At 34.5% G+C, this 14,127-nt stretch overlaps 1 protein-coding gene across 1 annotated transcript in view; it reads right to left on the bottom strand.

The window, feature by feature from the left end:
- Window positions 1–2,226: 2,226 nt before the first annotated feature.
- l(3)mbt (lethal (3) malignant brain tumor) overlaps window positions 2,227–14,127 on the bottom strand; it is a 250,249-nt gene continuing 238,348 nt past the window's right edge. The window contains exon 13 of the transcript XR_016316038.1: window positions 2,227–2,574. The gene's annotated coding sequence lies outside the window, so the exon portion shown is untranslated. The remainder of the gene's footprint in view (window positions 2,575–14,127) is intronic.

Here is a 14,127-nt window from a genome sequence, read left to right as displayed (position 1 = left end):
CATTATAAATAGCTAACACATAGCTAATTTTAAATAACAAATTTAATCAATTTTGTAACTGTCCAATAAACATTATCTATATTACGCAACCATAATGTATAATGTCGTCTAATCAACCTTAAAATAGCGACACTGTTATCCTAATCTCAGGCCTACTACAAAGGCTTAGGCGATAATCCGTCAAGTTGAAAAATAGGGATTGGCGTCGCTATCGATTCGGGTCTGAATGTTTCAGCCGCTGAAAATAAAACTAAGTTAAAAATAGATTGTTTAATAAATTTTTACTCCAGCTCCTGTACTATAGATCGCCACCTTTCTCTTAATGAAAGAAATAAAGATGGACGAACAACAACCAGGTTATGTTTTTACAACCAGAAGGAAGTATGAAACTCTAGAATATGTGCGTGTATACTTTATGTGTTTGTTTTGCTCGAACACAAATAAAAAATAGTTAGGTTACTAAAGCTTAGATATAATGAAAAATTTTCATGAATTTTAATTCTCTCTTATTTTGCTTATAATTTTCTAAAGCTACAGTATATTATATTTTATTTATTCTCCGTGCGAGTACTATCCTATAAGTATTTATTTTCCTTTTTTATATTATACTGCCAATAACAACAATATGCCTATTATTTCTACAACGATCATATATTGTATAGCGAAGGATATGAAGTCTTATTACTTTTAATACACGCCTGCCTATATCAATATATTTATTAAAACGTACAAAACGACCCAGCTCTTATTTTTATTCATTGTATATAAACTCAATAAAAATATATGTAAAAGAATATAATACTGCAACATGTTACGTGGAGAATCCATCTTTAATGATACCGGGAATTGCCATTTTATAAATAGAAAAAGAAAAAGATTTACTATCACAGAACGCTGACTCTATTTATAAAGAAAAGCAATCATTGAAACAGCTATCTCACTCTAGCCACTTCGCAGAATCAAATTTTCACTTCAATACATAATTACAACCTAACATTACCCTTTCAACGTTTTCCAATAGCACAAACAAAGTACCAATACCTGAAACCAATTCACTACATAACGACGTGTCTATAATTAATTGAGTCCATGCAGAAAGTTCACGAATACAGAGCCGTGGACTAATGAGCGTGTACGTGACAGACGCGTGACCGTGACACCGGCAACGAGACCTAACCTAGATTTAAAACGGGCTACTATCTAATATTAGCACACCTGGGGGCTCTAAACTATTCTGTTTTGACTTTTATTAACAATTAGTGCTTTTGGATTCGTGATTTTAGTGTAACTCGGATGTGAATTGAAAAACTTTGATGGTAACACATTCGTTCATATGGATTGTATGATTTAAGACCTATAAGATTTTAATTAGACCCTGTAGAGGCATTATGGTGGTGATTAACTACTGAAAATTAACCAAGAGCTAAATATGCGTGTTAAAATTATAGACAGACCATGAATTCCTTATGGAGGTAAGAGAGAGCTAAAATTTATCACAAACAATAATTTTACAAACGAAACAGCAATAGCCGGGTTACACAAGTACAGGCTAGTTTTTCAAGAACAAAGAAAGTATGTTATTGTTTGTAAACTAGCAAGCTAGTACTTCTAGCGTCTTGAAGACATAACTAGCTTCATTTCTAAGATAGTAACGCCCCAGGAGAGTTTATAAATAAAATACGTGTGGCATTCGAGAACTGCCGCGGTAAAGCTATTGCATAGCATCGCATCGCTGTGCCGGTTGGAGTGGGGGTGTTAGGTTTTTTCGTTACGAAATTTTTACATTCGGTCAACGCGATCAATGTCTGAGATAAAAGCTATGCAATAGCTTAAAAACTAGCTTGAAAAAGTAGCCGGCCATGAGACCTAAACTAAACCTAATTAGGTCAAGTGTCCTAATCCGCAATTCCTATCCATCTCATCATATTTTTAACATCGTGGCTAATATTTTAGCGCGTAGCACGCTCGCTCAGGTGTCACGAAGTCAGCTGTCGTGTTTAGCGTGACACCTATGTCCAACCCGTATCACTGTCTATTCCGCCTGACTTGCGAACACTGATTTTTTAGGATGTTTCATTTTGAGCTTGCGTTGGATTGATTCGTAAATACAGTGTTTCGTAAGATGCGGATTAGTGAAGTAACCATTGATTACTGGCTTCTGCACTATACTTTGTCTGTAGTAGGGGCTATTATACATTAGAACTGAAACGATATTATAATGCTAGGCGTCCATTAGAGACGGATCGGGGCGGTTCGCATCGCAACGGGCCGTCTCTAATGGACGCGCTGTTTGCTCCTGCGTCCACCTGTACGGGGCGCGGCGGACCGCCTAGGCGGATTTTATCTAACAGACGCTCGCCGCTCACATCCGCCTGCCTGCGTCCACTAGACGGGTCGGGGCGGGCCGGGCCGCAGCGCACCGCCGGCAGAAATCCGCCTGCGAAGCGATATCCGCCAATGCGTTGCGGCCCGCCCCGACCCGATCCGTCGCTAATGGACGATGTTTCATACAAAACATAGGCCGGCGTATTTTTGCGTTGCGATGCGGCCCGGCCCGATCCGCCTAGTGGACGCCTAGCATAATAGATAGCTAAGGATATCATCCTACTATTGTTGTAAAGAGTAAAGTACAATGTATTAAGAAGCAATGTAAGAAATAGGAATAACTCCGAAACAATTCTACATTAAAGTCATATTCGAACACCGAAACAACAATCATAACGGAATTTTCTTTTCAAATACTTCTGAATTAATTTTCATTATTCACAATTCTCAACTACATTCATTTCGCTTTTTAATTACGGCCACAATAAGTTTTGTCTCCAAATTCTTTCAAGCGTCGTTTATCAAATCTTGTACAATTTCGTCTCTGAAACATTGAGGGAGAATTGACGTAAGTCATTCAATAAGAAAAACGCCGTACAAAGAGAAAGTTTTCCAACAAAGGAATTAAAACTTCGAAAGAAATATAAATAAATCCAATCAAGCGTGACGAATTGAATTTCTCGAATAAAAATATGTTTTCACGATGCTTGATCAATTTCGCTGAAAACAATGAAAATATATTTAAATATTTTCATTGTTTTCAGCGAAATTGTTCAGGTGTATTTTTAGACATTTCATTGATATATTATTCCCCAGAGATGCGACACTTTCTACGGAAAGACAACCACGCAGATGCGTACTTTAATACCAAATAATCACCTAAAAGTTAAAAAATTATTAGCCAAATACATCTTCATTGCAGGAATCGGTACGCACTTTATTAACAAAGAAAGACGAGACAGTATTCTACATCTTAACAAAGAAGAAAGAGAGAACATTCTATACATCAATATTCTAATACTGAGAACATAATATTTAAGAATAAACTTTATATAAACAAAAATTGCAAACCATATTCAAATTAAAACAGCCTCTACCGTAATGCAAATATACAATTTGCACAACCTCATTAATTGCATAAAACCTAAAACATTTCACGAATAATTACAAACAAATCCCTTTAACATCACAAATACCCGGAATCTAAAACGAGACAAACACACAAGACTCACATTAGTGTGTCCACAAATATTGCAATAACCACAACGGATCTCCAATGAGTTATTTTACCGTAATATATTTCAATTAAATGCTACAGACAGCTTGTATGCTGCTTTGGCCAGCATTTGGTAAACAAGTATATAATATCATGGTTACGTATTTGAAGTTTTGCGCGCAAAATATGTTTGTGTTATTAAGCTAGACCGTGGCTGATGGCGTGTTCTTTTAGATGCAAAATATTTAGTTTCATCTCAAATACTTTCAGACCACCATTGAAAAATACTTTGCGAATACCACACAAAATTACAATAGAATGGGTGCAAAGCACTTTGGAAGTAAATCATATCATAAGCAATATTTTTATATTGTCTATTGATAATAATATGACGTTTTTTTATCACTTACTACAAAATATTCTCAGATTTCTTCTCAAATTAGATGAAAAAGGATTATAGTAATATACTTATACTTTCAGCTAGAGATCCTTTCCATAGAGACTTCAATTTTCATTAAGATTATAGCAAAATATGACTATTTCAATTAATTTTGAAATTGAAATTTCTTTAAGCTCTAGGTCTGTAACAGACCAATCTGCTCACAATGCCTTCAGCAGCCGTAATTAAGGAACAATTTACGCAATTATGAACTCTCGACCTACAGCAATAAAGAACTGCCAAGGTTCCACATTCAACACTAAATAGCCCGTTCTTTCTCCGAACGCACATAAATCAAAACATATATTAGCGAAGAAATTTACAGTCCCAGTTTAGGAGCACGCTGTATGTTGAATAATTTATGAGTCGGATACAGAAAGGCTAAACAAAATATACGGGGTGAATTAACTTAATTTTCGTATCGGCTGACACCATAAATTCTAATTGGGACAAACGCAGTCAGAGGTAATGATTAAATATGCTTGGTTATGCGGTGGCCTGAATGTAACAAATTAATGTCCATGATTATCATTGTATAGTACTGCTGTTTCATCTACATTCATACTTTATTCAGCGCGATACAGCCAGTCTCATTTTATTTAATTAAGCTGTGTTTTCTAGGAATCGAGTTAGAACCAGAAGTAATTACTCGCTTTGTAGGTTTATGAGTGGTATGATAATAATAATAACATAAACAACATCTGTTTCGAATGAAAATCCTAATGTTTTTTCATAAAATTGTGCTATTTTTATCCAGTTAATTTTATAGTAAAGAAAATTTTAATCGAAATACACAGTCCATTGTAGCTCATCTGTCTCAATTTGCCGCAGTTCACCAGTTGCTTTGTTCATTATTGTATCCATTTTTTCATTTACTCTACCTATATCATCACCCACAATATTAACTTCATCAGCATCTTCCTCAGTATAATAATCATTAAACGCTATACTAATTTCAACCAAAACATTAGAAGTAATAACAATATTCATTTCTCCCAAATTTATATTAGAAGCAGTGTAAACGTCATACAAGATTGTGAAATCCCGCATCCCAGCACCGCGAGCTGACGAAGCGTTCGAATCAAAAGCCTCGCGCTGACGACGCCGAATTCAAATTTCTCGTTGAGAATTTAACACCAATATTTAATGTCGCTGGCGTAGATCAAACGAATGTAATGGGAACCGGTGTTATTAAGTAACCTCACTTTGTCATCTTGATGAACTGTCTTGACAAGCTGAAATGGAAAAATAATAAATGTGATGTTAACAATATTCAGATATTGTCTCCGTATAAGAAAATTGAGATTTTTGTGATTTTTTTTGATTGATAAAAAAATCAGTATAAAAAATAATTTTAACGCACGTTATAATTTTATTGTAATTAGTTTATCTTAAAATGTGTAACATAATAAATAATATTAATCACAAGTAATGTTGACTAATGAAATTTGATCAAGACAAATCCTAAAATACATAATTGTAACAACCCAATAACGAAAACACCAGAGATATCATAACCTAAACTACACCTCTCGATTAATACGATGATTAATCCTCAAACGGAATAATATTTAATAACAAGGTAACCTCCACCACAATTCCACGGGATCCCACAATCCTAACGAGACTCGTACTACGTAGCTTTTCTCTAATTAAATCCATGTAGGGCCTTGGAACTTGTATTAATTAAGGCCCACTCGGCCCTGGTGCACTTGAGATAATCGCCGGACAGAATCATTCACTCCGATCTATGAAATTCACCTCCTTTGAAATATAATTGCCGTCTGAGGCTCTGGGGATTGTTTCGGGATTCATTAAGTCGTGAGCCGTTTGCTTGTTAGCGATTAAATTCTTGGCATTAGGTTCCCGCTTGATATTTGCGAGTGTTTTATTTCGTTCCGTACTCGTGTTGGGTTCCTGTTTTATTTCGTACTTAGAGAATACGTTTTCGCATTTATTTTTATCATATTTATAACATTATAGAAAAAGTATATGCTACCATACTATTACTTTCATTGCTTGTCGTACACTGTTTAAGTTCTTTAAATTAGCTTCCAAAAGTTTTCACAAACAAATATTTAGATTTAGTATAATGAAACTTAAAGATGAGAAATAATCAGATTAAGTAGCAAGACAATTGCATCTATGAAAAAAAGAGTCCTAAATAATTTTACATGTTTTAAGGTATCAATGCAATTCACCAATGAATTAAGAAAGGTTTAATTAAATCGTTCAAATATTTTAAAGAATCCCGAAGAAGTCCGCTAAACTAGACGTAATAAAGTAAAGAGACAAAAATCAAAGGCGTCAGGGAACCCTTTCAGGAGTGAATTAACGTTGAAAAGAATCCCTTTGTCGTGAAGTTTATTTAATTGAGCTACAAACTCGGGGTGGAGGTCACAGGATGTTCGGAGTGGTCAAGGAGATTTTATTATAGCGACGTTGTAAATAGTTCCTGTTCCTGGACGAAGAGTGTTATTTACATTGTTAGTACTTACAAAAAGTTTCGTTTGTATGCTCTTATACAGTCATAGAGAAAATTACAATAATAGTGGTGAAAAAAAGAACTGTATAATTAACAAAAAAGAATATAATAGGTATAGAAAGCACGTCTAAAAGAGCCTATATACCTATAGAAAATTAGAAAATGCTAATGTTGTTGATACCGCGCTATCTAAAACATAAGATATAAAGGATTCGATTCCTAAAAACGTAAATTGATAAGCAATATGAACACACGATAAACCCAACATGTATTCAATAAAAGAGATGTCGAAAACAATGATTAACAAACAAACATTTTATCTTCGACATCTTTATAAACCTGTCCAAAACATTGGAGTCGCGTACATGATCGAACGCTTTACTGAAATTCTCTTTTCTACTAGGAATGTATTAGTGATCCAAATAGTCTAGCTCTAGAAAATTCTATGCCCTCTTTTAGTAATTTGACGCATTTTAAGTTTGTCTTCTTCCACTTTAAATCAATGTATTTCGTGTACTTTAAATTCCATTTCCTAACGTTCGAATAAATTTTAAAATGTCTTCAATGAGACATGTTCCAAGCATACGTAGGAAATAATCTTGTAAAATTGTCTATGCATGAGACACTTAACTAATCGATATTTCAAGATTATAATTATAACAAAATTTAATCATATGTACTTCATTTTCTGCTTACTGGACGAATTTGTCAATATTCTTATATCTTATTCTTATATATAAAATTCTCGTGTCACAATGTTAGTCTGCATACTCCTCCGAAACGGGTGGACCGATTCTCATGAAATTTTCTGTGCATATCGGGTAAGTCTGAGAATCGGCCAACATCTATTTTTCATATGTACCACGGGCGAAGCCGGGGCGGGCCGCTAGTCTTATATATAAAATTCTCGTGTCACAATGTTAGTCTGCATACTCCTCCGAAACGGGTGGACCGATTCTCATGAAATTTTCTGTGCATATCGGGTAAGTCTGAGAATCGGCCAACATCTATTTTTCATATGTACCACGGGCGAAGCCGGGGCGGACCGCTAGTATACATATAAAATTCTCGTGTCACAATGTTAGTCTGCATACTCCTCCGAAACGGGTGGACCGATTCTCATGAAATTTTATGTGCATATCGGGCAAGTCTGAGAATCGGCCAACATCTATTTTTCATATGTACCACGGGCGAAGCCGGGGCGGACCGCTAGTTTGTAATATAAAAAGAAAACACGTTACTCTCTTATAAAAGAAAGGATAAGAATATTATTTTAGAAAAAAAAAAGGACATAGTTAAACGATTCTTATACAATATACGCTAATGTAAAACATACAAATGCAGATATTATATTTGCTCGTACGATTAGTTAAGCTCATAATAAACGCACTGGAGTCGAAAACTAATCACTACTGAGGGTATTATCACAACTTCTTAGCACTTAATGTCTTAATAACAAAGAAATATCGGTTGAACAAACAATGTAAAGATAATGGCTTATTTACCCCTGTTTATCACTACATAGTATAAAACATCGCTTTTTCTGTCCCTATATCCCTTTGTATGCTTAAATCTTAAATACTACACAGTGGATTTTGATGCGGTTTTTTTAATAGATAGAATGGTTCTCGAGCAAGGTTTTTGTATATAATTTATTGGGTTGAAGACAAAGCGCGCGAAGCCGCAGGCGGAAAGCTAGTATGATGATAATGTATTAAGTTCAAGCATGAAATAAAGTTTTAAACCAATACAAATATAAATTGAAGTTTCCAGGAATAGATCGCTCCTAAAAATGGTCAAATTCTCGTTCCCTTTCTCTTAGTGTATAAAAATTAATTGTGATTTCGATTGACCGGTATAATGTGTTATGGAAAACCACTTAGACAACAGACAAGGAAAAGAAAACTTAGAATAAAGGCAAAGAGCTTTTTAAACTACTTATGAATGTTACTAGACATTTTGCACATCACTTGCGTTTGTTTCATTTCGTGTCTTGGTATGAAAATGATTATAACATAATTATTTTTATCATATTTATCTAGCTACGGAACAATAAACCGATAATAATTGTCGCCATGTTTTTGTTTTATTAAAAAATATATTATATAAAACTCTCTCGCTGACTGACGGACAATGCACAGCCGAAAAATGCGTTATTTCCTTGACTATACGGGCGTAGCCGCGGGCGGAAAGCTAACTTAATATAAACTCACAATTCGAAACGAAACGTACTTACCTATTATTAAATATGGCTCTATAAATAAAACTCCGCCAAGTTTGGGGCGTTTCATTAAAATCATTGCCAAACTTTTTTGTATTAGCGACGAAAAAGTACCAGGACGCCATGATCGTGGGGGAGTTACATTCCATTTCCCCGGGACATCTGATAGCGATCGCTTCTCGCGAACGAAGTGGTTAGGGAGCCAGGTGCAAATTGGGTTCATTATTTCCTCTCAAGAGATAATTCGTCAGAAGCATCAGAGTATAGTATTATAAAGCCTCGTGAACGTCAGCTGGCGCTCGGTTGGGGGGGTGAGCGGTTGTAGCCTCCCACGCACGTAGGAAAAAAAAATACATTCATTCATTTCCTCTCAGCTAAAAATTTGTCAAATTGTAGCTAACCCAATATCTCAACGAAAAAAAATAATCAGCTGGTTACAACGTGGTGTATTGTACGTCAGCTGGTGTCTCGAACATGAAAAAAGAACAATTATTTTCCGTGATTTCCTCTCAAACAAAAATTTACCTGATGATAGCTTATATGTAACTGTGGATAAATATATAAGTCAGCTGGCTGTATCTTGGTGGAAAAACCGTCAGCTGATACTTTGAAAGTTATTACATAGGAGTTAGACAGAAGCATCTATTGCCAATTTATATGCATCAGCTGACTAGGTTTTCCTCAACTTATTGCTAGCTGATTTTTTAACCGACTTCAAAAAAAAGGAGGAGGTTATCAATTCGGCCGGTATGTTTTTTTATGTATGTTCAAACAAACAAACTCAAACTCAAACATTCATTTATTCAATTAGACTACTATTTAGTAGCACTTTCGAATCGTCATTACATAGTATTTTTAACATTTACCACCGATTCGGAAAGCAGTATCTATGGAGAAGAATCGGATTTATTCGGATAGGCCCAGTAGTTTTTATTTTATGAACATTTTTGTCTAATCTCGATGACTTAATTGAAATGAAGCAAGTAAAGTTGATTCACTTCCTGGTAACCGATTGAGCTGAAATTTTGTATACGTATGTAAATTGGATAGCGATGAAACATTATCATGATATAGAGCTGATTTGATGATGGAATCGGAAGGTGGCCATAGGAACTCGGTAATATATTGACTCAACTTTAGGTATCGAGTTTGGGCTCGTTGGATTCGTGTTGAAAAATACACTAAAAAGTATTAAATAAAAATAACTACGTTAATCATTGATCTTTTTTAGACGATTAAATCCGTACATATGGCAAACAAACTCTTCATTTAACATTTATTAACATTTACGAGAAATTATTTCAATCTGACTTTATGTTGACGTCCTGCAAAACTTACATCGTTGGTATATAACGACTCTGATAATGAATCGGAAAGAGAGGAAAGTGACTCAAGCCAGAGCGAAAACGAATAAATCATATTGTTCTCATTATCATGTTTTATCAAGTTTATATAATAAATATTATTTATCGAGTAACTAGTTCATTTATTGCTAATTGATTATTTAATTATTTAAATATATAAAATTATTTGATTTCATACTTATTCGTTTCAAAAATATTGATACTGAATGTTTATTTCAACTTAACTCTTATATTGAAGCGCAATGTCGAATAATTAAAGATACGTCATTTCCTCTCAGATGAAAATTTGTGAGCTGATTGTTAATATACTGATGCGATAAATAAAAAAAATCAGCTAGCAATAAGTTGAGGAAAACCTAGTCAGCTGATGCATATAAATTGGCAATAGATGCTTCTGTCTAACTCCTATGTAATAACTTTCAAAGTATCAGCTGACGGTTTTTCCACCAAGATACAGCCAGCTGACTTATATATTTATCCACAGTTACATATAAGCTATCATCAGGTAAATTTTTGTTTGAGAGGAAATCACGGAAAATAATTGTTCTTTTTTCATGTTCGAGACACCAGCTGACGTTTAATACACCACGTTGTAACCAGCTGATTATTTTTTTTCGTTGAGATATTGGGTTAGCTACAATTTGACAAATTTTTAGCTGAGAGGAAATGACTGAATATATTTTTTTTTCCTACGTGCGTGGGAGGCTACAGCCGCTCATCCCCCCAACCGAGCTCCAGCTGACGTTCACGAGGCTTCATAATACTATACTTTGATGCATTTTACAAATTACCGCTTGAGAGGAACTTGGTCATAAAATCTGCTGCTGGCTCCCTAACTAAAGGTAATTGTTGGCATATTTACGACCCCCCTAAATTATCTATCGTTATTTGACACTGATAATCGATTTAATTAATTTATAGTTGTTACTTGTATGTTTATAATATATAGGTATAAATATTATAATATATGATGATGACTCGGAAGTAATGAATAATCTAGTGTTTTCGCAAGATAGTGAAGTAGATTATCTGATAAAGATAATCATCATCAGCCCATTTAAAATAATATGAGTAATGGGTACTATTCCTCTGTTTGTTGACATAGTATGTGTTTGATATAATACATTTTATGATTCCACTTTTATCACAGATTTCAATTCACTCCTATATAGGCGATACCTTGGCGATACAACCACGAGTTCCGTGACTTTCAACACAATCCTCATTATACTAAATTACAAGGCTGAACACGCATTTCGTCATAAAAAGTTAATGTAACGTGAAATGCATCTGCCCCATATCTCTCTTTACTCTTATGCATATCACGTAGTGTGGCAACCGTCCCCCATACAAATTTTCATACCCTATTTCAAACTTTATATCCATTTAAAAGTGCGACCTATGTCATTTTCAAAAGAAGGGAACATTTTATAATAAAATGCTCTCACTCCCGCTTTATCCGGGCTGCAATATATCTTGTTGTTATTATGAAATAATGTACCTACATCTTTTATATAAAATTCCCCTGTCACAATGTTAGTTACCATACTCCTCCAAAACGGCTGGACCGATTCTCATGAAATTTTGTGTGCATATCGGGTAGGTCTGAGAATCGGCTAACATCTATTTTTCATACCCCTAAATGATGAAAAGTAAGGCAGAACAACGTTTGCCGGGACAGCTAGTAGTTTTATAACAGTTCACCAAATTTTCAAAATCAGTAGAGTTCTTTTTGAATTAAATCTATTAATCACATAACAGTAAAATCTTTCCTGCTTATTTTTATTGTTAACATTTTAAAACTTCTCAAGTCATGTATACGTCACACATAAGCACATCTGTCGAATAAATGAAAATTAAGTTCCGTATCAAGCGAAAAGCCTGTATAATGAAATCTGCAGCTACCGCCCGACCGTTTCTCCCATACCATTATCCCGATTGAGAGCCATAACTTAATCAAAACAGGCGAAATATTTCGACCTAAATCGCCGACATGTCCGCACCTGATAATACAATTTGGAACCATAATTTTGCCACGCTCCCATAACGAAATTATTCCAAAATTACTCGAAAAGTAATTGAATTTCCAACACTATAATCAATGATCGATTTTATCAAAAATTCACTCGCGTAGAAATTTTCATAAAATGTTACCTGCACCTAGTAAAGGCAAAACCATATTTTATAGCGCTTTCAATTTTTGAAAATCGTCCGCGAATTTAAATATTAAATTGATGACTGTTTAATGACCGTAGTGCTTTCAAAAGGTTTTTATAATTGTTTCTGCTTGCATATTATGGATTATGTATTTTAATCCAAGATTAAAAACTGTTCAATACAGTTTACGCTTCCATTTCGTTCAGAAACTTTTATGAATGTAAGTATTGAACAATATTGATATTTTCAATTAATTTATTCAGTGTACCTGTAAAACTCGCTTTTAAGTGTTCGAAACGTTGTGTTAAATAATGTAATTAATAATTATCATTATTGTCAGTTAAAAAGTAATTAATTCCTTATTTAAGAAGATATTTAACAAAACATATATATAATTTTATAATGCCACCGATTTCTTGTTTTAACCGTTTTAAATCAAGTTTTTCTTTGTTTTTTGGAAATACGGGTGAAGTTCCGAAGTATGCGAAAGTTCAAAATTGTTGTATAATCTATACATATAGATAATAAATCTGTAGAAGGTTCAATTCTGTACATTGAAAATATTGAAAAAATAACTAGCAGGGGGTGTTACTGAATCGATCCGTCCAATAGATATTTATAAGATGTCATTGTCAGAGTTACTCAAAATTTAGAAATAAACCATCCACGCGAAGACCGGCATCCGCGCGGACGGAGTCGCGGGCGGAATCTAGTTTAAAATAAAATAGCAGAGAAACTGAATCTGAATAAGGAAGGATATCCGTGTCGATAATTATTAGTGCAATTCATTTAAATTTTATATATTTAATTAAATTTCTTATTATAAAACTATGCCCGAAATTATCCGACCAAAACTTGCAAACTTCTCTAACCAGCCGTTAAACGGTCGGTCATAGTTAAGCTGCGGCTAAACTCGTGTTGAACATAAACTATGCCCCGGGGGTTTCAACACAAACTATAGCATATTGGTATTATTGTATTTTCTAACTACGTTGCATATATAATGATAAAATAATAGGTGTGTTCGACCGACTTAGCCAATAGCGCGTAATACATTATTTAGTTCGCAAGCTTACGGTAAACGTGTAAACACGGGACGAAAACCCCTCATTTTTAAGCTATTGCATAGCTTCTATCGCGGGCCTTGAGCGCGGGGACCGAATCCAGAAATTCCGTAACGAAAAACCTCACGCTCCCCACTCCGACGGGCGCGGAGGTGTGGCTTAAAGGCATAGCATGCAATAGCTTTACCGCGGCAGTCCCCGAGTGCCACACGTCTTCTTTTATAATTCCTTGCTAGGATTTATAAAAAAATGAGTACAACCTGCTACAGATATTATGTATTTTTGTAATATTATTTAATATTTTCAATATTAGAAACTACGTAAGAATAGAAAATAAAAAGAAAAAAATAATTTTCAAACTCAAACATTTATTTATTCAATCAAACTTCTTTTAGAAGTACTTTCGAATCGTCATTACATATTTTTAACATTTATCACCGATTCGGAAAGCAGTATCTATGGAGAATAACCGGCAATAAACTCCATAGTTGCTCTTTTAAAATCATGTCAATATTAATTCTAGCTGTATGTTTCACTTTCTTTCTTTAATCGTCATGCTACCGCATGATAATTTAATACACATTCTTTCACACATGTTCATATTATACACTTGCAAAACATAACCCTCCCCTACGCAGTGGGATAAAAATTCGGCTACAAATGATCAAGCCATTGAAATAATAAATATTACAGCCGGTTTGGCCGGCAGTAATCTTTTAATCCGCTTACCTATACCCCCGAAAACGATGGCTCTATCGATATTATCCCCTCAAAAGGTAAACTATGTACGATAAGTAATTGATAGCCGTTGCCATGGTAACCGATCTAGTTCTACGCAGTAATATTAAGATTTTTT

This window comes from Colias philodice, chromosome 9 (assembly GCF_061535455.1).
Source record: "Colias philodice isolate Cphi_HAF_F1 chromosome 9, ilColPhil1 Martin Lab GWU primary, whole genome shotgun sequence".
Classification (NCBI taxonomy): domain Eukaryota; kingdom Metazoa; phylum Arthropoda; class Insecta; order Lepidoptera; family Pieridae; genus Colias; species Colias philodice.
This window is presented reverse-complemented; position numbering and strand designations above follow the sequence as displayed.